General features: G+C 41.0%; 1 long non-coding RNA gene and 1 gene segment (V, D, J or C); one reads left to right on the forward strand and one right to left on the reverse strand.

The window, feature by feature from the left end:
• The window catches only part of LOC102015697, a gene marked incomplete in the record, with an annotated part of 840,941 nt that overhangs the window by 80,919 nt on the left and 734,108 nt on the right, over window positions 1-25,914 (reverse strand).
• LOC102015180 overlaps window positions 8,601-25,914 on the forward strand; it is a 36,966-nt gene continuing 19,652 nt past the window's right edge. Inside the window, exon 1 of the long non-coding RNA XR_259813.2 lies at window positions 8,601-8,714. This is a non-coding gene — a long non-coding RNA (uncharacterized LOC102015180). The remainder of the gene's footprint in view (window positions 8,715-25,914) is intronic.

The raw sequence follows: 25,914 nt of genomic DNA on the forward strand, positions 1-25,914 counted from the left end.
ATGAAATATATATCTATATTTTTATGTCCATCCATCCCTTCATAAAACGGCATATAAAGTAGTTAGAACCGTAACCCCCCATTGCCCAGCGCATTTGTTTTTCTACCAGACTGGAGGATGATCTGTGCTTGTTGCTTTCAGAGGGAAACTGATTTAAATAAGGTGGTGACAGGTTGACTTGAATCACCCAGAAATCAGAAGCCTAGGAGACAGCCTCTTTTAAGCTTTGATTTCCATCAGCGAGCATAGCTTCTTCATGCTGATCAGTCTGCAAGTGAAGGAAAGTCATTACAGAATCATAGACCTAAAAGCTAGAAAGGCTTTGTAGAGCTGGTGTTTCTTGGGATGGCCAGTACCTACTGTACTGCACCAACGCAGACCTCACAAATCAATTGTGGCACCTGTCCCTGGTACACTTGGCAATAATTCAGCTATCAGTAGAGTCTACCAGTGTTGGCATAAGTCATGAAACCTATTTGCTCTCTTGTCATCACTCTTAAACTCATCCTAGAGAAGACAGGCAGTCTGGCGAGGGTAGCATAGTGAGCTAATGACAAAGTCAAGACTAAAACACGGCTGTCTGACTCCCAGCATAGCACTGTGTGTACAACCATGTTGCCTGTGCTCCTGGGATTGTGAGTAAAGCGTCAGGTGCAGCTGGACACCCACTTGGGAATGACTGGGTATGTTTACAGTCTGGATTGGCCAGTCCAATACTCTACTACAGAGCTGTTTCTAGAATAGGAGCTGGGACTGATGGGTATTTGGGGGCATTTGGAAGGGAGTAAGGGGGAGAAGGTTCATAGGCCCTGGTTTGAATTCCATGATTATCTGAAAATGGAATGCAAGTAACAGGAAAATAATTAACATTCTGTCCCATCTTTGTGTGTATCCTGAGTAGCTAATGGGGGTATAAGTTCATCCTCAGGACAGGCTGGTCCACACATCAGGACCTTATGATTAAGGAATGGGATCTGGCATTCCTTTTGTCTGGACAATGATGGGTTCTGCATCCTCTGACTATTCTTCTAGCAAAATTTTATTTATGGTCTTGCAAGTAACCCATGGTCCCTTGGCCAAATAAATAAAAGAGCTGTTAAAGAAGACTAATTCTCCTTATTTAGTTTTGGTTTTCTCCTTGGGCTGGAGATGGTGGTTATTACCTGGTATATTAGAAAGAAATTACCTTATCGTACATAGTGGGTTTAAAATAAACAATAAAAGGATGTAGGATGTTTTGTCTGAGATAGCCCACCTTATTAATTCCGAGTGTGTTTCCAAGCATTTTTTCTCTCCCAAATGCTTTTTGGTTTCTCACCATTTCTAAATCTCTTTTCCCCATGTACAGCATAATTTGGGTGGATATAGGACTGAGGAGCAGCTAATTCTTACCTTAAAAGAAAAATAACTTAGCAGTCAAGACAAAATTAATGGCAACACTCTTGACAAAGAGCATTCGCAGCCCCAGCACTGTGAGAGACATCATGTTCATCTTCGGGGTGTAAACTGTGGTTGAACAAGAGTGAAGATGGTAAATTCAGGGATAGATCACATTCCTTTCTAAAAATTAGGCTTGCAACACCATGTCCAGCCTACCCAAGATCACCATGCTTTTCCTGGGACACCCAGCTTGGTGCCAGGTGCACTCAGAGACCATGGGGTGCTGTTTACACCTTGTGAGCGAGCGTTGGAAACACATGCTGCAGCCAGCTGAGCTCTGCTGGGACAGTCGGGGGACCAACTGTGCTCAGTATGGTTTCTGTTTTCCTTTGAAATCTTGTTCTTTTTAGTCTCAGTTCACAACTGCAGTACCTTAACCTGCAATTCTGAACTTCACCCTTTGATTTGAACTAACCTTTTGGTTCATGGCAGCTCTTTTCAGTTTGCGTCACATTTTCAGGTTCTGCTTGCACTGGAACATCTGAAAAAACCCAGCAGTGATCAAGGCTATGTTGACAACCAGAAGACTCAAAACTGTAGGGTTTTAAAACTAGAGGAGACTTTAGGTAGTATCCTGAGGACCAGAGGATGTAACTTCGGGTCATGTGGCTATTTATGCAGTTAACCTGCTTCCTGCTCTGGACTTTCTGGGTACCACGAAGCTAATATCTAGACGTGTTATAATATGTAGGTAGAACTAGGATTCTTAACCCTATCACTGGCTGAGTTCCTCTTTCTTTTGGACTAGACTGCTCCTGACTTTTCAATGCCTGATCCTACTAGTCAGATGGTCATTTATTGGAAGAGACAGTGGTTGGTGAAGAGGAGCGAAGGGGATGAAATGAAATGGGCTTTATCTTAGATCCTACCTATGGGTGAAGGCCATTTCCTTCCCAGTCATTAATGAGGACACAAAGTCTTTTTTTCCAGAATGACGCTAAATCGTGAATGATCTACTGGAGTCTACATTTCTACCTTCTTTTTCCCCTCGAATTTCCTTCCTCATAGTCTCCAGTCCCTTGAAGCTGGATACCTACCAGATGAAGTTGTCTTCACTTCGAAGTCGGTAGAGCTCACGGTTTCATTATTGAATTGAACCGAACACGTTACTGAATTTGGATCTTCATACTGACCAAGCTTGACAGCACTGTACTTCCCGCTGGGAGAGATCACGACAGCAGGGTCAAATTCTACTACTTTCTTGGATGACCTGAGATTTATATTTATGTTCTTGGGGTAGAAATCCTTCACCAGACAAGCAACATTTGTTCCATTTTTCATGACAAAAACAGATGGTTTCGAAGGAGGCTGAATTCCTGCAAATATAAGCAAATTATTTTGTGAAAAGATTCCAGCTTTGTGGGAGTTTAACACTGGTGATTATTTCAATCTTTTCTGAGCCAAACAGAAAAAAAGGACCAAACACTACAGTCTAGAACTCCCTGTATCTTGTTGGCCTGGGCTTGTTAGCACCTCTATAAAATAATTGCCATTCCCAAGGTGAGCAGAAATGAAGGGCAGTTAGTTTTACTCCTAGGTTTTGAAGGTACAAAGAGGTAGTGAGTATAACAGCTACAATATACAGCAGAATATAACAGCTACAAAGAAGTTTCTGGATTAAGGTAGCCGCTCATGCTGTGCGTTATACCAGTTAAAGAACCAACGATCCAAAAAGGTCTGTAAAATTGGTTCAAAGGCCCTGAGGGTGGAAGGGTTGCAGGCACTGCAGGTGTCATCCCCATTCATGGACAGAAAGGCTGGCCGGGCTAAGCAATGTCTAACTTTGTCATTAGGTGAACACTAATTCTTTCATAAGAGCCTGGCTATTGTACAATTTCCCTTGAATCTTTAATCAAAGAAACAACCGTCATTCTCAGAAAGTACTTGTAGATGTAAAATCAGTTTAAGCCCATTTTTTCCTGTTTTACTCTAAGAGGAGTTGTGGAATGTTGGTCCTAGTAATTGGGCCCCCTACTGACTTTCTCTTCTTTCATGCCTTACCCTGAACCAGTATCTATCTGTTACTTTGTATGCATCTTTCTCTTTCCTGAAAATCAGGAGGCTTTAAGAAAGGTAGTAATGATTTTTTTATAGTGTGCTTTATTGAAGTTTCTGAATTGTGATAAATTTTGTGTCCATGGAGACTAGGATTCTCAGACTATCTTCAAATGATTGCTAAAGAAAGAGCCTTGCTTGTATCTGAGTCAGGAGAGATAATCCGCCTGTGAATAGTGGTCTGGATATATTTCCAGCCTTAAGCTTTATTTCTGATTTTCAATCTTAATTGTTCCTGTGAACATGGCTCTTGGTATTTATAACTTTAGAGATTTTGGCTTCTTGGTATGAAATGAAAAATATGCTGAATTCTAGCAGATTTTACCTTCCGTGGTTTACTGTCAAGATATTAGATGCTACTGAATAGAAAGTTTGGTAATGAATGTGTAAACAGAAAAGAAATGATACTTCTAATGCTTTGCCCTGCATCTGGGTTACACATTCAACTGTGCAGCTCCTGTAATGGAGCTATGACAAACCATTTGGTTATAGCTGGTTGAGGGGGAGTGATTTTTCAGTCAAGGAATTCCTTTGGATCACCACTTTGTAAATGGACTGTGGCTGATCAGGCCTTTCCTAGGGAGTGAGATGTTCAGAGACGTCCCGAGCTCACTACCAAAGTAATTCTCCATTTTTTTCTTCTCCAAGATGCTCAGGTAAAAGACGGGTTTCTGCTCAGGTCACTCAGGCAGGAAAGTCATTCCCCAGAATCGGACTCCTTGTTTTGGCTTTAGCTCTAGAAGAGAGGGGAGATTTTTCTCTTTTCCTTTTCCGGGGGGGTTTTCCCAGAACCTGCTTTATCCTGTGTGAGGAAACCCTCACCGTTTTGTTTACTTGCACGGCTGAAGGCACTGATGGGAGAGACTGATAACAGGCACTGAGGGTGGAAACCACCCGGCCTGCTCACTCAGCAGTCCTCACAACTGTGCTGCTCTTGTTTACCGCCTCGCTTTTGCTTAAGGTGTACTAGGGGTGATATTCAAGGTGGTTATGAGTTAGCAAAGAAATTTATCCATTAAAAGCCGACAACAAAGACCACAAAAACCAAACTTAATAATAACAACAAAAAACCTAAGCCTCATCTCCTTGGATATTTAAGAGGAAAATAGTTAAGATATTTTAGGCTGAAGCTAGTCTGATTTAGTTGGACAATTAAGGCTTGCTTGGGATTTTGAAATCTAAATTCATCAGGCAGTTGCCAGTGATTACTTTGGGCTGGGGAAATTGGTTTTAAATAATTTGAACAATGCCACATAGCCGAAAAGGCTGTTTGAAGAAGTTCGGGCACTTATATTGAACTCTGAATCGATTAGTCAGCATTTCAGAATGAGTGTACATAATGTACTAATTTCATAAAATATTTTTCTCAGACCCTGTTTTTAAATTAATGTCTATATATTCAAAACAATTGAAGGAAAAGTATTTTATTTAGTTTATTCTTTGGCATCACTGTAACCAAAGAAAAGGCTATCTGACTGAACTAAATCTTCCTTTTTTCTTTTTCATAAATATAATACATGCAGTGTGGTTGCCATATGTATGCTAGTCTATTTTATGTTTGACTTAAACCCAAATTTAAAGTTGTGTAAAATTTAAAACAAGATTTAAATCTTGGGCCAGATTTAAATGAAGAGTTTAATTGTTTGTCCTTTGAGAATACTCTGTCTTCTTGTTCTATGGCTATAATTAAATTTTAATATATGTTTCGAGAGTATTTGTTTGGGTACTTATTTTATTTTTGGACTTTTTTTTATGAGTACTAGTATGATAAGATTATATGTTGGTAAAAAATACAAAACATTTGTTATATCTTTCCTGATCAGTCTTTCTTAATTTATAAACTTGAATATCATCTATTTTAGGTTTGGATAGAGAATCCCACTGGTATCTAAGAATTGTAACATTTATAATAAATGTCACTCAGAATTTTAAGCCTCTCTGCTAATATGGGATTTAACTTAAACCCTGAAAATTTGCTCTACCTGATTACTCTGATCGCACTAGCTTTTTCTCTTCAGATTCTTCCAACCTGCAGGACATCTGTGGGTTCCCAGGAGGCATGTACACCAGTCAGCTTAACCAAGTGGTGTAGACGGATCAAGCAATATCCTGGGGCATTTGGGCCAAAGTGTCCTGGAAAATGTCTTCTCTGCATCTGACTACTCCAACTACTAGTGTAATTCTTTTAGATTTCTTAGGCTTTTTGGGTTGCTCTGGAGATTTCAGAAATACATGGGGACTGTAGTTTTAACATTTGTATATTTTAAAACAAAAGTAATAACTACTTTGGTGAATCAGCATCTTCACTCAGGCCTACTTTATATCATATTACTCCATCTCTTAATTATAAGTTAATTTTCTAATTACAATTTGAAATGTAAACTGCATGGCAACCCCATTCTCAGGACTCAAATATCCACAGATATAGGGAAAAAATCAGCTCACGGGGCTCCACAAAGAGTTTGATGCCAGCTCCAGAAAATGTCTTTTAAGCGTCCCAGGGGCACACTGAGACATTGCCTTACTGCCTGGGGCTGGCCCTGGGTCCTGGGCTTGAGCACCTGTGTACCGTGCCTGCCTCCCCTGCTGGTGTCTTGGCTTAGAGAATCTGGAGCTCGGAGAACTGCAAGACTGCTGTTGATGGGACCCACATCTGAGTGCACAGCATCTCAGTTCACTTTGAGGCTAATAACAGTTGAATGGCTGGATCAGAAAATGAGCATGAATTGCCCATCCGAAAGATGTAGGGACAGGATTGAGACAGGGCAGAAGAGGATTAAAGAGGACTGAGATGGGTACCTTCAGTGCAAAACTCAACTCTCATTTATCGAGAGGGCTCTCCAAGAAGCAAGTAGCTGGGGGTAGGGAGGCAGCCCTGAATACTGACATTTCTTATAATGAATGCTGGGCCAAGGAGAGGAGGGATTAGAAACAGGTCCAGCTCTCATACTCTGCTTCCCTTCTCTTGGGTCTCAAATGCTGCTTTTTGATTAGAAACCTAATTTTCCCCATCACTCAGTGAATCTCATAATAATAATAACAAATCTACTTTCTAATTCCCTGATCCCACTGAAAGGCTTTCCAAGGACCTGAAGGCTGAATAAGAAACTAGCTGCCTTTGGGGGATCGCATTGGTGCTGCGTGTTGTGGATGCAGGTCAGAGAAGCCAGTTTTTGCTTTGGATTGCTCATTTTTGTTTTACAATTTCTCCTGACTCTGGGTCTAGACACAGATCTCAGGGGTGTACAGAAATCATGCGAAATAGAACCTAAAGACCATATAGATCAGTCTGTCCTATCACCAAAACGCGAGTCTAGAGATAGAGCCAGGCAAAAGAGTGACAGTTGTGTAGGGTCATTTTTTCTTGTCAAAACTTTTAGGACTTGGGACATGGTTTGAAATTCTTACTTCCCCTACCTGAGCATTGCATCATTATATTACACTCCATCACCGCAGGAGGGGAAAACCAGAGAAATAAATGCGGTATCAGTGGAAAGTGTGGTCAGGGTCCCTACAGAGAGGCTGAGCATGGGTTTCATTCATTTTTTTCCCTTAAGACTCACAAAAGCACGACCTTCAGGATTTGATTCTAGCATTTCAGACAATTTTGAATTTCAAGTGGAAGCGATTTAAAAGGAAAATGAAACAATCCTTTTTACTCACATGCAATTTGCAGACCATCTATCAGACTGCAATCAACTACAACATGATTCTGTTTCTCTCCTTTTCATTCCTCTAGTCTCCCTCCTTTCAAAGATAAGAAAAGCCACCAAATTCCACTACTTTACTGGAAGCAATAGGCAGTGAAGAACTCTTAAGGTTTGTTCATATTACCCTCCGAGAGACAGAGACCGTGTTGACAGCACCACTCACTTTTAGGACTGTCAGGTAGTCTCGTCACACTCGTGTACATTTTTCCTCATTTATTTATTTCCTGTGAAATAAACAAAATTGATGTCTAACCCTGTGAGATGTAATGCCTGCCCTGGTAGACTTGGCATTTTGGAAAGTATCTGAAAGATTATTGTGTTCTGGTCTGAGGCCAGTGATTGACTGTTGGCAGCCAAACTGCCTGAACGTGGCCCAGACACTAGAACAGCCTGCCAGCGGAGAAGAGAGCACCGCTTCCACGAGAGCACCACTATTTCTATCTTGTCCTAGAGTTGGTGGCTGTGTTTCTACATTGGATGTGGATTTCTGAGCCCTCATGCAGAGTCCCCAGATTGAGGGTCTTAGAAGAGATGAACATGTAACTCAACTCTGCAGACCCAGGCTAGGATGGGACTTTGGGGAGCATGTAGTCTGGGTTAACCATGCTCATTTAATACAAATTCTCAGCAAAATAAAGGGGCAAGGGCAAGAGTACGAGACAGGGGTGGGGAGAATTCTAACTCCTTTCTTTTCATAATAATGTTTTCTTCTTTCTAATCCTTCTTCATTCACCATAACCGTGATAACTCTTTTCCCTCAGAAACAGTGGGGAGACCCCTCCTCATCTACAGCTTGCCTTTCCCTTGGTCCTGGTCCCTGACCAGCTGGCCAGGACTAGAAATCTGACCTGTGCTCTTTTTAGGTAGTTGTAGAAAACTTATCAACACCAAGCCTTAGAACAGAGTTTCCAAGTATACACAGAACATTTTCTTAAGAGAAACCTGAAACACTTCCTCTTAAATTTTACCCAGACACTTTGTAGCAACAACGGATTTCCAATTTAGAATTTTCTGCCTTTCCAAGAAGCCCCATTCATTCAGTACAGCACTAGCACAACTCTCAGGGAATATATATGTTGAGATATGGTAAAATGTGTAACTTACTGGGTTCCACGATGAGCTGAGTTCCGGTTCCAAAGATAAGCTGTGTTGTTATAGCACTGCCCGAGGCATCAATACAACAACCTTGCTACCTGCTCTCCCCTGTCGGTCTAGCCCAGCTGTTTGGAAGGGGGTGGGTGGAGCAGGATGAGGGTTGCTAGGGACACAGAACTTTGCAAGTGTTTCTGAGTTCCAAGCAGTAAATTCTGGCGGTCTGATGTCTGTCTACTATGTTCTGAGTGCTGACATTTAGGAAAATTCATAGGGTTTTTGCTGTTATCCCTTCAACCTGCCATCTCTTACGCCCAGATCTTACTTGAGGATTGTATTTACACAGGGATGAAGAATCATTTTGGTTTTGCTGAGGGTTGCCATTGTGAGCTGAAACATTGATATGGATAGGCTCAAGTAAGTCACCTAAAATGGGGCCATGCCTCAGCTGGAGGGGGAGGGCACGATGGCTGGAGCAAAAGTCACTGATACAAAAGACTTGGATCATAATAATCACAGGTGAATACAATTTGATAAATACTTTACTCCTTGACAAACAATTGGCTATACTACTTCAACAAACATAGCAACTGGTTCCGTGAGGTAGTATTACCAGATCCATCTCACAAATGATATCCCTGAAGGTAAACGTGGCTAAGACAGTGAGTGGCTGGGCTTGGCCTCACTCTCAGATCTCTAGAGCCCAATTCCACCCATTACCTAGAGTAGGAGGTGACATGGAGGTAGCCTTAGCTGCCACGTGTCCAAACATCTGTGATCACACAAAGGTTCGTTAACAGATGCAGAGAGAAAGTAACCTCACTTTCCTCTCTCTCCACTATTTTTTTTTTATTAAATTACAGAATTTCCATTGGGCCATAAGACTTTCACATCACCCAATTTATCTTTTTTTCCTATCAAATTATCTCTAAGAATTGGCCGGAGGAATCATCAAAATCAGTGTGCTCAGACTAGACGACATGTTGGAAATCTTTCAGTCTAACTACAGGGAAACTGGAGTTCAGTGAAGTTCCAGAACTCATCAGTCAAAGAAAAAGATTGGACCTTGGTTTCTGAATTCTCATTAACGTGCTCTTCATTACCCCACACCTCACCACCCAAAATGTTTGTAGGGTGGTTCCCGTCATGATGTGGTCTAGATCTGTACCTGGTGAATGCACAGGGCCTGAGGGAGCCGGTCCTCTAGAGTTAGGCAAAGGAAGACAGTGAAAACTGTCCAGGAAAGATAGCGGTTTGAGAAGGCTGATGAAGTACATCTCCACCCTGTAGTTTATAGAAGCTCAGCCCCTACTCCTCAAACCATCCCTTGCTATATCACTTGCTGGAGGCATTTTTTAAGAACTTGAGAACTGTTTCCCAATTTGGAGATTCAGGAAAATATTTAGCAAAGACAAATGCCAAGTACAGCGCTCACAAGAAGGAGAGGTGAGGTTGGTTCTAGCTCTAGACAGGTTCCTTAGTGTTTTCCCATACCCGATAAGCATAATTCAAAAACCATTTTGCTTTTCTCTTTATGGCAGCTCTGCCCCTATTGCCATGTGATATCACATGATACCTATCTGATGGGATTTTCTGTCCCATCTAGCCCACTCCTTTCCTCCTCAGTCTTACAAGCTACCCCTCAGGACAAAACAGGAGAGCACTCTGGCATTATGTGAAAATCTGAGCTTTTCCCATGTTACCCTGATAGAATTTGTGCTCCGAATGAGAAAGCATAAATGTCGACAGGAAAAGAGTTTTTTATTTGCTGGGTCAGGTGGAATGTTGGCCATAGAATAGTGGTTCTTAGCCTTTGCACACCACTTGGGTGGGGTAAAGACCTAGTGGGTTTGCACTCTGCTCCTGCTCACCTTTTAGCAAGTACACTGCAGATCCTGTCAGAGCTGTGCATCACTGCCAAGAACTGCACAGCAGCCAGGCTTCTTAGTACAAAACAGATTTAGAGTCTACAGCCCATTTTAATAATTTATTCATGAATACTACAGTTTAGCAAGCCTTAATGCCACACTTACACTTAGAAGTGACAGTTAAATTGGCTTCTGTCATATGTAAAAATCAGAGTCTATGAGATTTCCTGGGTGTTACTCAAAACACCAGGGAGGGAAAATGCATTTTCAGATCAGTTTAGGACCCATAAAAGACTGTAGGTCCTGGCAGGAGTGTGGAAATGATCTCTAGGAATCTTGGAAACAAGTTGATGAGTCCAGGATTTTAAGGACTCCTCTTCCTTGGAGAAAAGGGAGATTCTGGGGTCACCTTTCCGTGTTTGGGTGCTCTCAGGCTCCAGGGATGGGATATGTGGACCTCTCCTGGCTCCTCCTGGGGAGGGAGAATGGCTCCTTGGTAACCGGGGTTGGTGTGGAGGCAGGACACGTTCCTTGAAGGATGTGGTGGGAAAGGCAAGTGGAAGGGAAGGAGCATACTGTTGTCTCAGGTTCTGCTGGAGCTCAGCAGAGGCCAAAGAGAAAGACTGGGCCAAACAGGAAGAACCTCTACACTCTTTTACTTCTAATGGAGCAGCCTCAAAAGAAGAGCGAAGTCTTAAGAGCACAGATTGTGGATATAGACAGATAATTCAAATTATAACTTTGCTAAATTGTGTGATATTGGGAAGCTCTCCGAGATTCAGTTTCCTGCTTTGTAAAATGCAGGCAGTTATAACAATTCCACATGATCGCTGTGAGAGTGGGCCACATGACGTTCATAAAGTGCCTGGCCCAGTGGCTGACACATGACAGGCGCTCAAAAGGTGGTAGCTGATATAATGGTGGTACATAGTAGCAGACAGAAGTCCAAGTCTGTCTCATGGCTCACTTTCATGAAGAAGTTCCTGATCACCATGACCCTTTCCTAGCCACCTACTGTCATCACTGTGGGTAGCCACACTGTGGCACTTACATGCTATTTTGTCCAGTTCCCTGGACTGTTTTATGAAGTCAAGTGGTGTGGCCAGGTTTGCTCTATCTAGACAGCTAAAATGTGTGGTGGGCTCTGTGGCTGTGTGTGTAGACCTCTGGTAGTTCTGCGCTACCGGGGAATCCTGCATGTAAGAACTTGAAAGAAGCTCCCAAGGGAAGAAAGCATCAAAAGAAAGTAGACTTCTGAGAAGATGAAGGTCTGGATTTGCAACGATGCCTCTTTAACCCAGTATTAGTTGGTTTAGAAAGAAGACTCCACTCAAAGATATTCCAGATCCCGCCCCCTTTGGATATTCCTTATTTTTTCATTTCAAAGAGTAACAGAATATACTTGCTCAGCATTCCCTAAACTTCAGTTAATCACATCTCTTAGTCACATCCACCTGTCACAATTTTCTAAATAATTTTCTTTAAATTTACTCACTTTTTAACTTAAAATATAATCAAAAGGAAAAATTTAATCATCTAGGTTTGATGGTTTCCTGTACTATTCTGATATCCATTAGAAGATCAATTCTCATGAAAAAGTCCATCTCTATACCACCTACAACCATGTGCTCTGCACGCCCCGTTCAGGGAAATTCTGGTCCAAGGGACCCAGCACACAGAGCAACTTAATTCATTATGAAGAAGTTGCTGAACAAAGGGATACTATGGGAAATCAGTTGCTAACTTTGTTGGGAATGTGGACAAACTGTTTAGTGGGAAGTTTCAATTTCAGAAATGTTTAGAGGCAAGAGCCCAAATTACTTCAACTTACAAAATCTTACTAAGATTTTGATCTGAAAAAACCTTTTGAGTTTTGCTGCTTAACTCTGCCAGCCTAGATTTGAGCCTTTCTTTCTGCTGTGGAGCTTTGTCTCTGCTTCTCCTGCAGTACGTGAGGTCCGGGATACCCACCGGGCTTGTCCCATTCCTTCCTCTGCCCTCAGTCCTCTGCCTCCTTCACTTTGCACACACGAGGCTGCCCGTTTCCCCACTGTTCTCTTAGAGGTGCCTGCCCCATTACATGCATCCCTCTCTTACCTTGGGAAACGTAAGCTGACGGCAAGTCATCAGGGCAGGATGCTTTTTCTTTTCTAGTGGCCAGTTTGGCAGATTTGGGACCATTGACCCCTATTCCTAGACTTCTCTAGAACCTTTGAAGTGGGTTTTTGTATTGCTGTATTACTTTACCTGGCTTAAGATTAATAGTCACTATCTAACTGGAAGCTGCTACCAAGATTCAGACTACTGTCTTTTTTTTTAAGCAGGACACCACTGAATTCAAATGTTACTGAGCAAAGTATACCTCCTGCATTAGTACAGTTCTTCCACAACTCTAGCACTGATTCCTTTATAACATTACTTAGTGAGTGGCACCAGGTCCTCTTTGGGAGGAAGATGAACTCCATGAATCCTTCCCGAGCCACTCTGACTCTAAAGCATTTCTTAGCTGGAAACATTACACACACAAGTTTGTTCTGCTTGGAATCTGGCCTCATTGGGAAGCACAGTGTTCCATATTTCTCTCGGATAACCTACTTTCCACTTGAACCTCAACCAATTAGAAACAAATGTCTGGAACACTTTCCTTCCTTCTAAAGAGAAAGGTGACAACATATTTGTGACAAATGACCATTTGATCTGGCATCACTCTTCATGCCCAAGAGACATTTGGCTTTGGACTCTCCCAGGACCATGAGTTTGTCCTAGGAAATAGTAGGGCTTGTTTATATCTGGAGCCACCTTGAGTGGATCACACAGACTCAGGCCAACCTCACTCCCGGTCCATTCTGACTGCTCAGCGAGCTGGACCACTGAGTCTGTGGTTGTTACAGCCTGGCCCAAATCCTACGGACTGAGCAGTTCTTTCTGATTTCTGTGCACTGTGTGGGTTCTTTCACATCCCCCCAATCCTACTTTTTTTTAAACCAACACTTCCCCTGGGACTCTTACGGAGGGCTAACCGTAGCTTACCTCTTCCCAGGGGTCCCCTGGACACAATTACACTACTATCGGTCTTAGTACCACCCCGCTCCCCTTCACCTTTCCTGATGGTATTTCTGCCTCTCTAGGTAGAGGACACGTTAACCCCAAATTCCAGACAAAAGAATTACTTACTTGGTTCCACAATCAAGCGGGTTCCTTGTCCAAAGATGAGTTTGTCTGTGTCACAGCTGTTGAGGGCATTCCAAAAACCTCGGCAGCACTTCCGCCATCCTTCTTCCTACTAGCTTCAGGGCTGGAGGTTCTTTCATGCTCAGTTCCTTCAAAGATGACACTTGTTACTCATCCAACGGGCTCATGACAATTTAATAACAGCTGGTAAGGATAGGTTTGCTTTCAGACGCTTGTTGTTAGGGGAGTTGGTAGCAGCACATATTCCCAAGACGAAAATTTCCAGCCTAGCACACTAATGAAGTTCTCTGAACTGTACCTTTCAACTGTTTTAGATTGTCTCATTTCCTCAATCGCCCCTAACACTCAGTGTGGAATACTAGGGCTGTCAAGGTGGTGGGTCTTACATCTGTGACTACTACCAGTGTTACTTCATGGGCAGATAATGTGGGGCACAAGAAGAGACAGGGTGATATGAAGCACTGACTGGTGATTTTCTACAAATAAATCAATCTCCAAGTTGACATTCTCAAACTGTAAAAGCAAACCACCCAACAAAACTCTCTAGGGACTTTGGTTCAGAAACTCCATATGAAATGGCTCATAGAACTCTTTTTTTTGCAATAAGATCAATATGAAAGCAAGACAAGCAAGATTATTTTTAACATAACAGTTTTTTTGTATTCCCAACGTGTGTTGTAAGAAAATATTGAAATGCCATTTTCACCCAGGGAAGAACTGCAGAGAGTGAGAGGCCAGCAGCTGGTGTCATCTCCCCTGATCTTCCTGGCATCCCTCCTGGGCTACAGAGCAAGGAGGGAAGGCTGCCTACTGCCTTCATCCCCTGTAGCATCAGAGTCAGGCAACGGATTTTCCATGGAAGTGCTGCGTTTGCCCCTGCAGTTTTTGTACAGGTCTCTGTGGGCTTTGTAGCACTGTGTGTATCCCACCAGTCACAGTGCTACAGAGCTTTACAAAAACCTCGCCTGGGCTTTGCACTGTAAGCCTCTGACAACCTCCGGAACCAGATGTTTTCTGCAAGTTAAGTTGCAGCAGGATCAAAGGGCTTGGCTGTTAGATGTGCCAGGCTGCCCAGGTACTTCTGTTTCAGGCTCCTCTGCCCCGCTGGCTAGACCTCCCCTGCGGTTGGTAACTAGCATGGACTTTCAGAAATCATTATGCCCACTCCCAGCTGTGCTTTCTGGCCAGTTTGCCTTCAGATAGATTCCTAGAGAGGAGTCTGTCACATATGTGAATGTCTCATGTGCATTCTACATGCTGTGCGTTAGGCAGAAAATGTTTGTGGTCAATGCAATTTCTCTTGTCACCTGCTAAGCTTCTGAATCACCTTTGCTTGCCCTGCTTTACACTTGAAGAGTGTTATACAGTCTACAAAGGGCTTTCATGTAAATATAAAACTTCTCTTCTCCATTGACCTCTCAATTGCTCAATTCAGGGCCAGTAGCCCATATGGTGCTTTGTGCAGTTCAGGAAAGGCAACCCGCGAGGCAAAGGCAGAGGCAACCTCTTGGGTTTGAACCTTGCAAACGGATCACACACACCTCTGTGGGCTTTACAGAAGGTGTCCATTCTCTGGGTGCTGCCACTCTGCACCAAGGCCTTGGCTACTCTGACATGAGCTGAATTTCAGGCTCATTTCTCCTCTCCTCATGCAGGGCACAATCTGAGCAACCAGAGCTTGTGCCTCTAGTCAAACCCAGCTGACACTTCTCAGTTACAATCTTGTTTGATTTCTGATTTTTGGTTCATTCATGCCCATCTTGAAAACTTTCCTTGAGGCTCTAAGTGACCAGACTTGTTTGTTTTTGATCTCTATGACCATCACTGTGAAAATAAAGCAAAGTGATAAGTTCATTGAAAGTGACCTCCTTCAAAGTTAACCATTAAAGGAGAGCATGAGTTTTGCTGTTGCTACACTTTATCAAAAGGGAAGCAGGATTGTAAAAAGATTGATATTTACATTCACTGGCTGTCTTAGGCACTTGTCCCTTAATTTAGGAGTTACCATTCCATTTATGATCTTTCCGAGGACTCCTTCCCACTGTACATGCCTGCCCTGTAAACTCTAAGCAGCTTCATCTCTATAAAGTCTAACATTCTTTTGCTGATTCAGAAAAATATGGAAAATGTTATTGTCTCAATAACAAGCAATGAAATGGGACAGTGTAGAGAAGAAAGCAGGAAAATGTGGGCCTCCCAGGGAGAGCCTGATGAAAACAAAAAATTGCAATGTAAATTCTCAAATATAGCTTATATTGAGTACTAGTCTTTGAAATGGCAAGAGGTGAGGGGTTATTGTGTGGAGGACAAATTAATCTATAGGAGACTCATTGAGTTCCTTCTAATGTTGTGTACAGAGCTTCCCAAGGAGCAACCATCACAAAGTGGCTTGAATAGGAGTAGCCATAGTAAACAAGAAGTTGGGAACTCAGATAAGAACGTTATAGTTCCCAACTCCTCACTCTCTTCCTATATATAACAGAAGTACACATCTGGGTTCTCGCCACATGACTTGGCAGGATTTCCTACCACATGCGGAGTATACATCCTATATTTGCCATGCTTTGATCCATGGAGTACAGATACTGAAGCCCCAAGATGCATTCTGTCATAGGTTTCTATGAACCCTCTCAAACTTCTGCTTTCTGAGATGAAAGAAATTTGCTTTAGGGAGTCACTGCTGCTTCAGCCTTGGTGTAGAATAAAGTCACAGAACAGACATGAACCTAACCCACATCTTGAAGCTAAGTTGAACTGTGGGCAAAAGTGAATTTTTTTTTTCTTTCTGGTACCAGGAATCGAACTCACGACCTTGCACTTGCCAGGCAGGTGCTGTGCCACTGAGCTAAATCCCCAGCCCCCAAAAGTGAAATATTAAACAATTAAAAATTTGAGTTCTCTTGTAAGGCACATTATAGTAAAATTATCTGATTATTATAGGTGGTGATACACTTTTAATTTTATATCTCTAGTGTTATTTTTTGATCTAAAATGTTCCCCCAGTCAGTCATATGTTTAGAGGTGGAGTTTTTGGAAGGTGATTGGGTCATGGGGGAACTGTACTCACCAGTGCATTAATCAGTTGATGAGTTAATAGCTGAGGGTATTGTTAGGAAGTGGGGCCTGGGAGGAGTGGGTCACTGGAAGTGTGACCTGGAAGAGTATATTCTTGTCTCTGGTCCCTTCTTTTCACCCTGGCTCTTCTTGTTTTCTCTCTATGTTTCTTGGCTGCCATGGGTTGAGCAGCTTTCCTCTGTCATGGCTTCCTGCCATACCATTTCTGCCTGGGGACCAGCCAACCATGGACTGAAGCCTCTGAAACTGTGAGCCAAAATAAACGTTTCTTCCTCCAAGATGTGCATGTTACTAATGTTAGGCATTAGATGTGTTAGGTATTTCTGTGACAAAAAGTTGACTCATACATTCAGAAATTATAAAATTGTATGCTTAAAATTTTTGGTGGCTCCCAACTACTACTATTTCAGGACAAATCAGTATGAACCACCGGGCCTCTGTTTACTCTAGTTGTGTTACTTGCATCCTGAATGTTCCATATTCTTGCATACCACTTTTGTCTTTGCTGAATGATTTCCTTTGCCAGAAATACTCCTTCGTTCTTCCATCCCCTAATGGTCTTTAACCCACCTCCTCAAATCCTCTTCTTTTTCTAAGGCTTCACCTAGCTGTTGACATCCCTGGGAAAGGTGCTCACTCTTCCCTAAATTTTCATGTATTCAGTACTTATCTCTATCATTGCACTTAAAGTCCTTTTCCTTTCTGCTTCCTTAGATAGAGAAGCTTGAAAGAAGGGTCTGTCTTGTTCATCTCTGTGCTCCTTGTGCCAGTAAAGCACCTGCTCAGAAAGTGCCTTTGAAATCATTTTAGGGGAAGATTCTCCTGGTTCAGAGGAGATATGCAGGGAAGTGACAGAGCTGCAGTCAGACCTACCTGCATCATCCCAGTTTTGAGTTTGTCCTTGTTCTCTGGCACCAGGCCAGGAGTAGTATTATGAGTAGTATCATGACTCCCTCAAATCTGTTTAGTTGTGCACAGTACCATTGGTTGTGAACAAACTGATTTTTAACATCAGTAAGCATCACTGGGAAGATTGGTTTGTGATTTGCTCCACAACATGTAATGTATTCTAAAGCCAAATAGCAATGAACTTCACAATTCCTACACAGTTGAAATATTTAAACTACACTTTCATCTCTTAACAGGGGTAATCCAAAGACCAATTGTACCTTTGGAGAGAAATTCTAGAGTGTCACAGCTTAGACACACTTCAAAAACTGTATATTCACTTGATTGATCTTCTGCACATGGAAAACTTGTTTTCTCCCAGCAATATATGTATAAGGATCCATATCTTTCATTTTGTTCTAAAATAAAACAAAAGATGGATCAAAAACCTAGATATAAAACCAGAAACACTGAATCTGCTGGAAGAAAAGGTTGGTAGAACTCTCGAAAACATAGGTGTGGGGAAGAAATTCTTGAACAGAACCCCAGTTGGACAAGAATCAACAAATGGGATTATGTCAACTTTAAAAGTTTCTTCAGAGTAATGGAAACAATCAACAGAATGAGGAGACAGTCTATGGAATAGGAAAAAAATTACCAACTACTTTATAGATAGAGGAGTAATATCTAGAATTTTTAAAGAACTCAGAAAAATTAGACACATCAAAATAAAAAACCCAATCAAATGAGAAATTGAAATGATAGACACTTTTCAAAAAGAACAAGCATATATGTGTAGCATCTTTGGCCATTAGAGATTCCAAATTCCTACAGTAAGAATGGCTATTAACAAAAACTCAAAGAACAACAAATGCTACTTATGGGATAGAAGGAAACTTACTGCATTGTTGGTGGAAATGTAAGCTATAAAACCACTATGGAAATCAAGGTGGAAATCCCTCAAAAAACTAAAAATAGGGGCTGGGGATTTAGCTCAGTGGCAAAAGCGCCTGCCTGGCAAACGCAAGGTCATGAGTTCGGTTCCCGGTACCGGAGAAAAACAAAAAAACAAACAAACAAACAAACAAAAAAAAACAACTAAAAATAAAACTTTCATTTGACCCAGATATCCCTGTTCTGGGTATCTTCCTGAAAGAGTTAAAGACATAATATTATAGTGATATATACATACCCATGTTTATAGCAGCACAATTCACAGTAGCTAAATTATGGAAGTGGCCTATGTACCAATTAACAGATGACCGGATCAAAAAAAAAAGTGAGATTATATATAAATATGAATATATATATGAATATATATCTATATATCATACCCATAAAGAATAATAAATTTGAGTCATTTGTAGGAAAGTGAATGGGTCTTGAGACCATAATATTAACTGAAATAAATCAGACACAAAAGGTTGAATATTGCATGATTTTTCTAACATGAGAAACTTCAAATATAAATAATTTTAAAAGCAAAGTAGAAGACAGCTGGTAAGAAGCAGCTAGGTAGACTCTGGAGATGGGAAGGGGATGTGGAGAAAGAGGGAGACCGGAAGGCAGTAGAGGAGTAAACATGACGAGGATGTGATATATGTATCAGCCCCCCAGGGGGAAAGTAATTATATATTGTAAGCATACACTAATTTAAAAAAATCATGTATTCAATCTCCTGGACTTTTAGATAGGACAGTCTAGAAAGATCTAGAAAGATTTCACAACTTGGCCAGGGAGCGCTACTTGAGAAGAACATGCATGAAATCAGCTATCCATATCCCAGTGCAATGATCTTTCTGATGCACCGGGACTATACACACTGACTTTAGATTCAGGCCTTTATGATTTGAAAGTGTTTCTCTCCTGCAGCTGTTGTCTCTCCCTAGAGTGGCCACAAGTGGCCTAGGCAACATGGCTTTCTTTCTCCGTGTGGTTTTCTAGTGTTGTGTGAGATTCTCTTCTGTGAGAAAGAGAAGGCACAGGTGGTGGATGATAAATCCTGAAGATCAGCTCTTCCTGGAAGAAAGTCTATTCTCAGTGCCAAGAAGTCTCATTTTCAGAGGAAAAGGATGTATATGGTGATTAGGTTTACCACGGTACTGTCCACTCTGAGCTGGAAACAGGTCTTGTACTCAAAGGAGGATGGAGCAATTTAGAGACTTCAAAACTGGGTGTGTGGTGCATATTTGTAATCCCAGCACTCAGGAAGCTGAGGCAGGATGATTTCTTCAAGATCAAGGCCAGCCTGGGCTATATAATGAGTTCAAGGCCAGTCTGAACTATGTCATATTGAGGCCCTGCTCCCACCCTCCAAAAAAGGATAAAAGACTTCAAACCATGCCCGAAGAGGTACAGCTGAAAACCATGAGGGGAGTGTAAAGGAAAGGGAGGAAGATTCTGGGGGCATTTGATCATAGACTTCACATATCTCTCAGAAAAGTGCTAGTTTATCAGAAGACAGCTGGATTCTTATGTCTGTTTATGCATTTTGTATACTGCAGTACAGTATTTTGGTGAAAAAAATGAGAAAAGCCTTGCCTTATGCAGATAGGTAGCTCAGCAAGAGCAGTGTTTTAATACCCTTTTACAACATGGTGGATACAATATTCCTGATACTACACACACATTTGACAAGACGTATTTTCTTAAAGTTTAGTCACAAGATGAAATTTAAAACCATGCTTCAGAAGTTATTGCATTAAAAATTGATCTACCTTGCAGTGTGGATGGAACTTTCACTCAGGCATGGTTTTGTGGCATCATCCATTGGTCATTTGGGAAATAATTGGTCACTGAGTTAAGCATCTTTCACAGGTTGACACATAGCTAATGTCATCCCTTTAGAACAGAAAAGTGTTTAAATATTGGGAAGCCATCTAGCTTACAGTGGCATGTGGAAGTTTTTTATAACCCTAATTTTTGCCCAAAAGTTTAGATTCAATCATTAGTAACAATCCTTCTTGATGCGACTATTTATTCATTTCAAGAAAATGCTGCCAAACACCCAAGTCTGAAAGACTGTAATTGTCTGTCACCAGTTTGTCAGGTAAAAATAGTACTTCATGGAAAATGTGGGTAGTCTAGCTTCAACTCCAACGGGGTATGGAGTTTCCTTGGATATAATGATCATAATTTGATAGAAGTTCTTTACGTGTACTTTCAGTGTTGTCACACACAATACTAAAAAGATATGCTCAGGGGTGGAGTTTTAATAAAGTTAAAGGTTTTTACTGCTTTGTCAGTGTTATAGGCTGAGTTGTGCCCCCTTGATATACTGAAGCCCTATAGGGTGAGCCCAAGTAGGACTGGTGAGAAATTTTAGACAACAAAAAAAGAGACACTAGGACTATGTGAACACAGAAGAAGGACCATGGAAAGACACAGAGAGAATCTGTCCATCTGCTAACCAAAGAGAGGCCTCACAAGAAAGTAGCTCTCCTAGCACATTGATCTTGAACTTCTAGTTTCTAGAAGTGTGAGAAAATCAGTTGCTGTTATTTAAGCTAGCCTGTGGTATTGTTTTGGAAGCCCTAGGAAACAATCAGTCACGTTTATTCATGAAACTGTCCTCTGTTTCCTGCAAGTATGTGGCAGTGAAGAAAAAGAATATTAATACAGAATTGCCATCACCACCATGATTCGTGCCAAGGTACTGCAGTTTTACTCACCACTGGGGCTGCACCGTCAGTGCAATTGTCAGTGCAATGAAAAGCAAAGGAAGGTAATATTTTGGCATTACTATGAAAATAGTTCTGATCTGTGGACTCCCTGAAAAGGTCTTGGGGCCTCTAGCTAACCATGGGCCATCCTTTGAGAACTACTGTCCTACTACTAGTTTTTTTGTGTGTTGTCAGAGCTGTCTTTACTGTTTTGACACACATATGAATTATATCATACATTTTGATTGACAAGCAAGTCATCAGAAGCCTTCCATCTCCATTCAGAGGATGAAATTGACCCACACATTTTGGTTAGAATCTCCAGAGTTAAGACCATGAATTATTCTGTCATGTGCCTCTGATTTCTTTCTCTTGGTTGGTCCTCTGGCCGTCAGATACCTGGAGATGAGACACTGGGTCTATGATGATGGGATCTGGTGACAGAAGAAGGACAAAGTTATGGCCTGAGAGTATGACTACACTGTTGTGAGTACACATTCTGTATTTCTGTGTATTGCTCCAGTGTTTTCATTTCAAAATAGTGCATCCTTGTTTCTTTGGAACTGTAGCTTGAGTGTTTATAAGATTATAAAGAGGAGGAGTGGACCAACATAGCTTGTATGGCTCATGGACCAGTAATATACTTAGCAACTGCATAGGGATTAAAAGGGGCTGGGCTTTTGAACTGAGGCGCATATGCAACCTTGTGAATGCTTAAAGCCTGCTTAAGTTCTCATTTGGTGAGTTAGGACACACATTGGTTTTGTCAGAATCTTTTTTTAGCATCTCTAGAAAACCACCCACCTAAAGAAGTAAACTTGATAATCAACTGATTGGAGTTTATTGGTACAATGGTAGAAGCCTGGGATACCTCCTATCCCAACTTCCACAAGTGGAAACTTGACCTGAGTTGAGCTATTATATTATCTCAGCTCTTGAAAGTCAATGGTTTTAATACACCTCTATTATACCTATCTTGAAAAAGAACAATAGAAATTCAAAACATGCAACATCATTATTAGTGGTTTTCTCAGTTTATTTTACCTGCATAGTCAGTGTTGTGTTAGACATATGTCATCTGAATATACAGTTCTAATTTGTTCTAACTCCTAGGATGCAGGGAGTTCTTGGAAGAGAGCAATATTTTTAAAGACAGTATGTGAATTTTAAAGAAACAGTGTACTTCACTTTTTCATCATTGAAATTTGCTGTAGATTTGTTGGCTACTTAAAAAGGAAAAATTTTATTTATTTTATTTTTTTATTTTTTTTTTTGTTTTTGTTTTTCAGTTCCAAGGATAGAACTCAAGACCTTGCACTTGCCAGGCAGGCGCTTATGCCACTGAGCTATATCCCCAGCCCCCAAAAAGGAAAAATTTTAAACAATTGAAAATATTCCAATAATGTGATTAATCAAATTAATACTTATAGAATTATCACCTAGATTTAACCATTGCTAATATTTCCATATTTTCTATTCATTTTGCTCAAGTATTTAAAAACAGTTACAAAAACCATAATTCACTTCTAAATACTTCAATATATATTTTTAAGCAGGATATTTATCTATATACTCACAATCGTACTTTTTTATCTAACACTAGTAATAATCCCTTATTGTTATTTAATAGCCAGCCCATAGTCAAATTTGCCTAATTCTTCCTAAAAATGTGTTTTGTAGATTTTTTTTAAAAAACAAAGATTCATTCTTTTAAAGACAATTCATCTCATTTGGTTAAATGGCTAAATCTTTAAGTCTCATCTCTCTTTAGTTTCTTTAGTAGTTCCCCTTCATTTGTTTTCTCTTCATTTCTTTTGTTTTTTTTTCATGACATTTATTATTGGAGGGACTCACCCTGTTGTCTTCTAGGGCATCTCACTGTATTAGTTTGTTTACCATTGCTAGAATGGAATGCCCAAAGGCAAGCACTTTATGAAGCAGCAAGGCTAATTCAGCTCAAGGTTTGGAGGGACAAAGTCCAGAAAACATGGTGCTGGATATGTGAGGGCCCTGCCTGTGTTGCATCTTGGCAAATGGCATCATGGCAGGGGGTTTATGAAAGGAAGAGATTGATGGGGTAAGACAGGAAGCTGGGGAGACCAGAGAAGGACCAGGCTGGTTCTTTTATAACAACCGTCTTGCAAGAACTCACCAGGGTCCCATGAAAACTCTATCAGTTCCTCCCAAGGACAGCACCTTCGGAATTACTTTCCATTACCCACCTCTTGAAGGTTCCACACCACCACCCAACACTGCCACACTGAAGACCAAGCTCTGAATTCCTGAACCCTGGCGGACATCCTCAAACCGTATCCAAATCACAACACTTGCTTCCTGCATTTGTCAGTTGTTCCTTTGTGGAGTCTTTCATCCTTCTAATTCCCTTGTCTCTTCTTAGAACTAAATGTTTGATTCATTTTGGCATGTTTATTTATTTGTTTACTTTCATCGCAGATACTGTGAAAGTGATGTGCCTTGTGCATTGATTCCTGTCAAGATGGACTAATAGATCGGCGAGGGTGACACTAATCACAATGATCTACTGTTCTCACAGAGTTACACATTCCCACTGGAACCAGTGTGCATTCTGAGATTTTAAAATGTTTAATTTTTTGTCTTGAATATCTTTCTCTGTATAGTTTCTTTGGATGCAGGAGAAAGCTAGTCATATTTCTTTCTGTAACTGCCTACTTCCTGCTGTATAGAAATATCATATGATCATATACGTTAAAAATTAATATCCAAAAGAGTCTTCACTTTTATTAAATAAGTAATCTATGGCTATTATGTTCTATTTTTGTACTAAAAATGAGAATTTCATTCAATGTGTTATCTCTGTGAATTGTTTACATTCAGTGAAAGTGGGATTTTTAAATTTTATTTCGATTGAGTTGATGTATTTTTTCCTTTAAGTCACACTCCTAGTTATTTTGGACAACCTAGGAAGGAAGAGTGGGTGTAATTTTCTTCCCTTGTTCATTGCTGAAAAAAACAATTGGATTTGGTGTGCTAACTGGTGATTGTAATCCCCTGATGAAGAGATTAATTCCTGTGCCCTCTGACTGAACTCATGCAAGGTTAAGAGAAGAGTCAAGGAGTGCCAAAGCCTTGTAAACTCTCAGATCTATCATATTAACACTGATCGATCCCCTGAAGTGAACATAAATATTGCTTCATTCCCAAGAAGTATCTTCCAAATCACAAACTCAAGTGGGAGGTAAGTCGTGTCTGCACTCCGGAATGAGGGAACTGGTTGGTGCTGGTAGTCAGGGCAGAGTCCTTGACTATGCAATTCTATTCCTAGAGATGCTAGGGGTTTTTCATCTGACCAGCTCTGGACTCATCTTCTCTAAAATCTCTTCTGGCTAACTCCACCCAACCCCAAATTTCCTTCCCATCACCTTTTTACCTGCTTGTGACCTCCCAGTAGCACAGGTTTTGCTTATGAAGAGCCTGAACTTTTTCTCCCATCACAGGGCCATCTGTTCTGTGCTGCCTACTAGCAACCTTCTTGCCACCCCACCCGTTATTGGGCAGTTTTTGCATCAGAACATGGAACATGAGCTGTTAGGATTTGGGGCTTCAGTAGTATCAGAAATTCCCCTGTGCACCTGCTTTTGCTGATGACCTTTAGAAAGGTACTATTTTTCAGTGGGACTCTACAAGCATGTCATACAGAGTACAATGACGTTCATTTCATGACTCTTTTTTGAGCACTTGCTTTGTTTTGTGCTAGGCACTAAGCTCTTCGAAAGAAAGAAATATATAAATTGCATAGATTGGGTTCAACTTGTTGATTCACCGTATACTGGTATGGGGCAGCTATACAGGTACTGGTCACTGTCTGTCCTATCCCTTTAGTTGTCCCTGATAATCCTGTTTTACAGTACTGTGGACTTTACAATAAATGTTGACATATGTGGTTTGGAATTATTTATCTCTGGAAGCTTCAGTGAAACTTGTTCATGTTCCGAAACTATTGCAGTAGAAAATGAGGGCTCAACACAGAAAGAAATAAAGGAATTGGAGTGAGGGATCTCATGTATTATTTCCCCACGAGACTCAGCGCTGAGGCTTACATGGCAGAGACAGCTGGTGTTTTTGAACAAAGCCTTAATACGCTTCTACCTCTGTGGTACGTAGACACAGTGAAAACCAGCAGTACAAAAACCCTCTTCTTCCTGTTCCTGTCCTTGGCATCTTGCCATCACCACCCTCCACCGTCTGCAATACCTCGGAAATCTCCCTTCCCCAGTGCTGTTATTGTGGTTAAATGCTACAAAATTTGGAGGCACAAAGTTACTACAATCGCACAAATCAGCGAGTGAAAACACTGAGAACCTAAAAAATAAATGGGCAATGGACACAAGACGTTAATAATTGGTTAGCAAACTTGGAAAAATATTTTAATCTTCTCATAATAAAAGTCTAAATTAAGTATTAATAATCCATTTTGGGGGGACAGGTATTTAAGCAAATGTTTTTACTTAAAAAAGTGAGGCAACTAATGCTGGCAAGATGTTGATGGCAACATAAATTGTTATTTTTCACTTGAAACCACGCAGTTAATATTAAAAGAGTGAAAATATTTACAGTAGTTTGAGTAAATATTTCACTTTGGGGAATTTGCTGTGAGAAAATACTGTGCAAGTTTGAGTGTAAAGGGAGGTTTGTTATTCTCAGAGAGGAGGGAGACTCTTCTGTTTGGTTACTTACAAGTTACAAAAAGCAATATGGCAACGCTTATGCCCAGTTATCTTACGGTGAGGTACAGCTGAGGGGAGATGCATTAACCTCAACCATCTCAGTCAATGTTGTTGCACACACGCTCCTAGAAGCTGGCTGATGGAGTCAGTAAAAAAGATGGCTACTCTTGGGTTTCCCAGTGCCTTCAAAACTGCAAGTGTTTGGGGGCTGGGGATTTAGCTCAGC

Source organism: Chinchilla lanigera, unplaced genomic scaffold (assembly GCF_000276665.1).
Source record: "Chinchilla lanigera isolate Chin_1 unplaced genomic scaffold, ChiLan1.0 scaffold00008, whole genome shotgun sequence".
In the NCBI taxonomy this organism is placed as follows: Eukaryota; Metazoa; Chordata; class Mammalia; order Rodentia; family Chinchillidae; genus Chinchilla; species Chinchilla lanigera.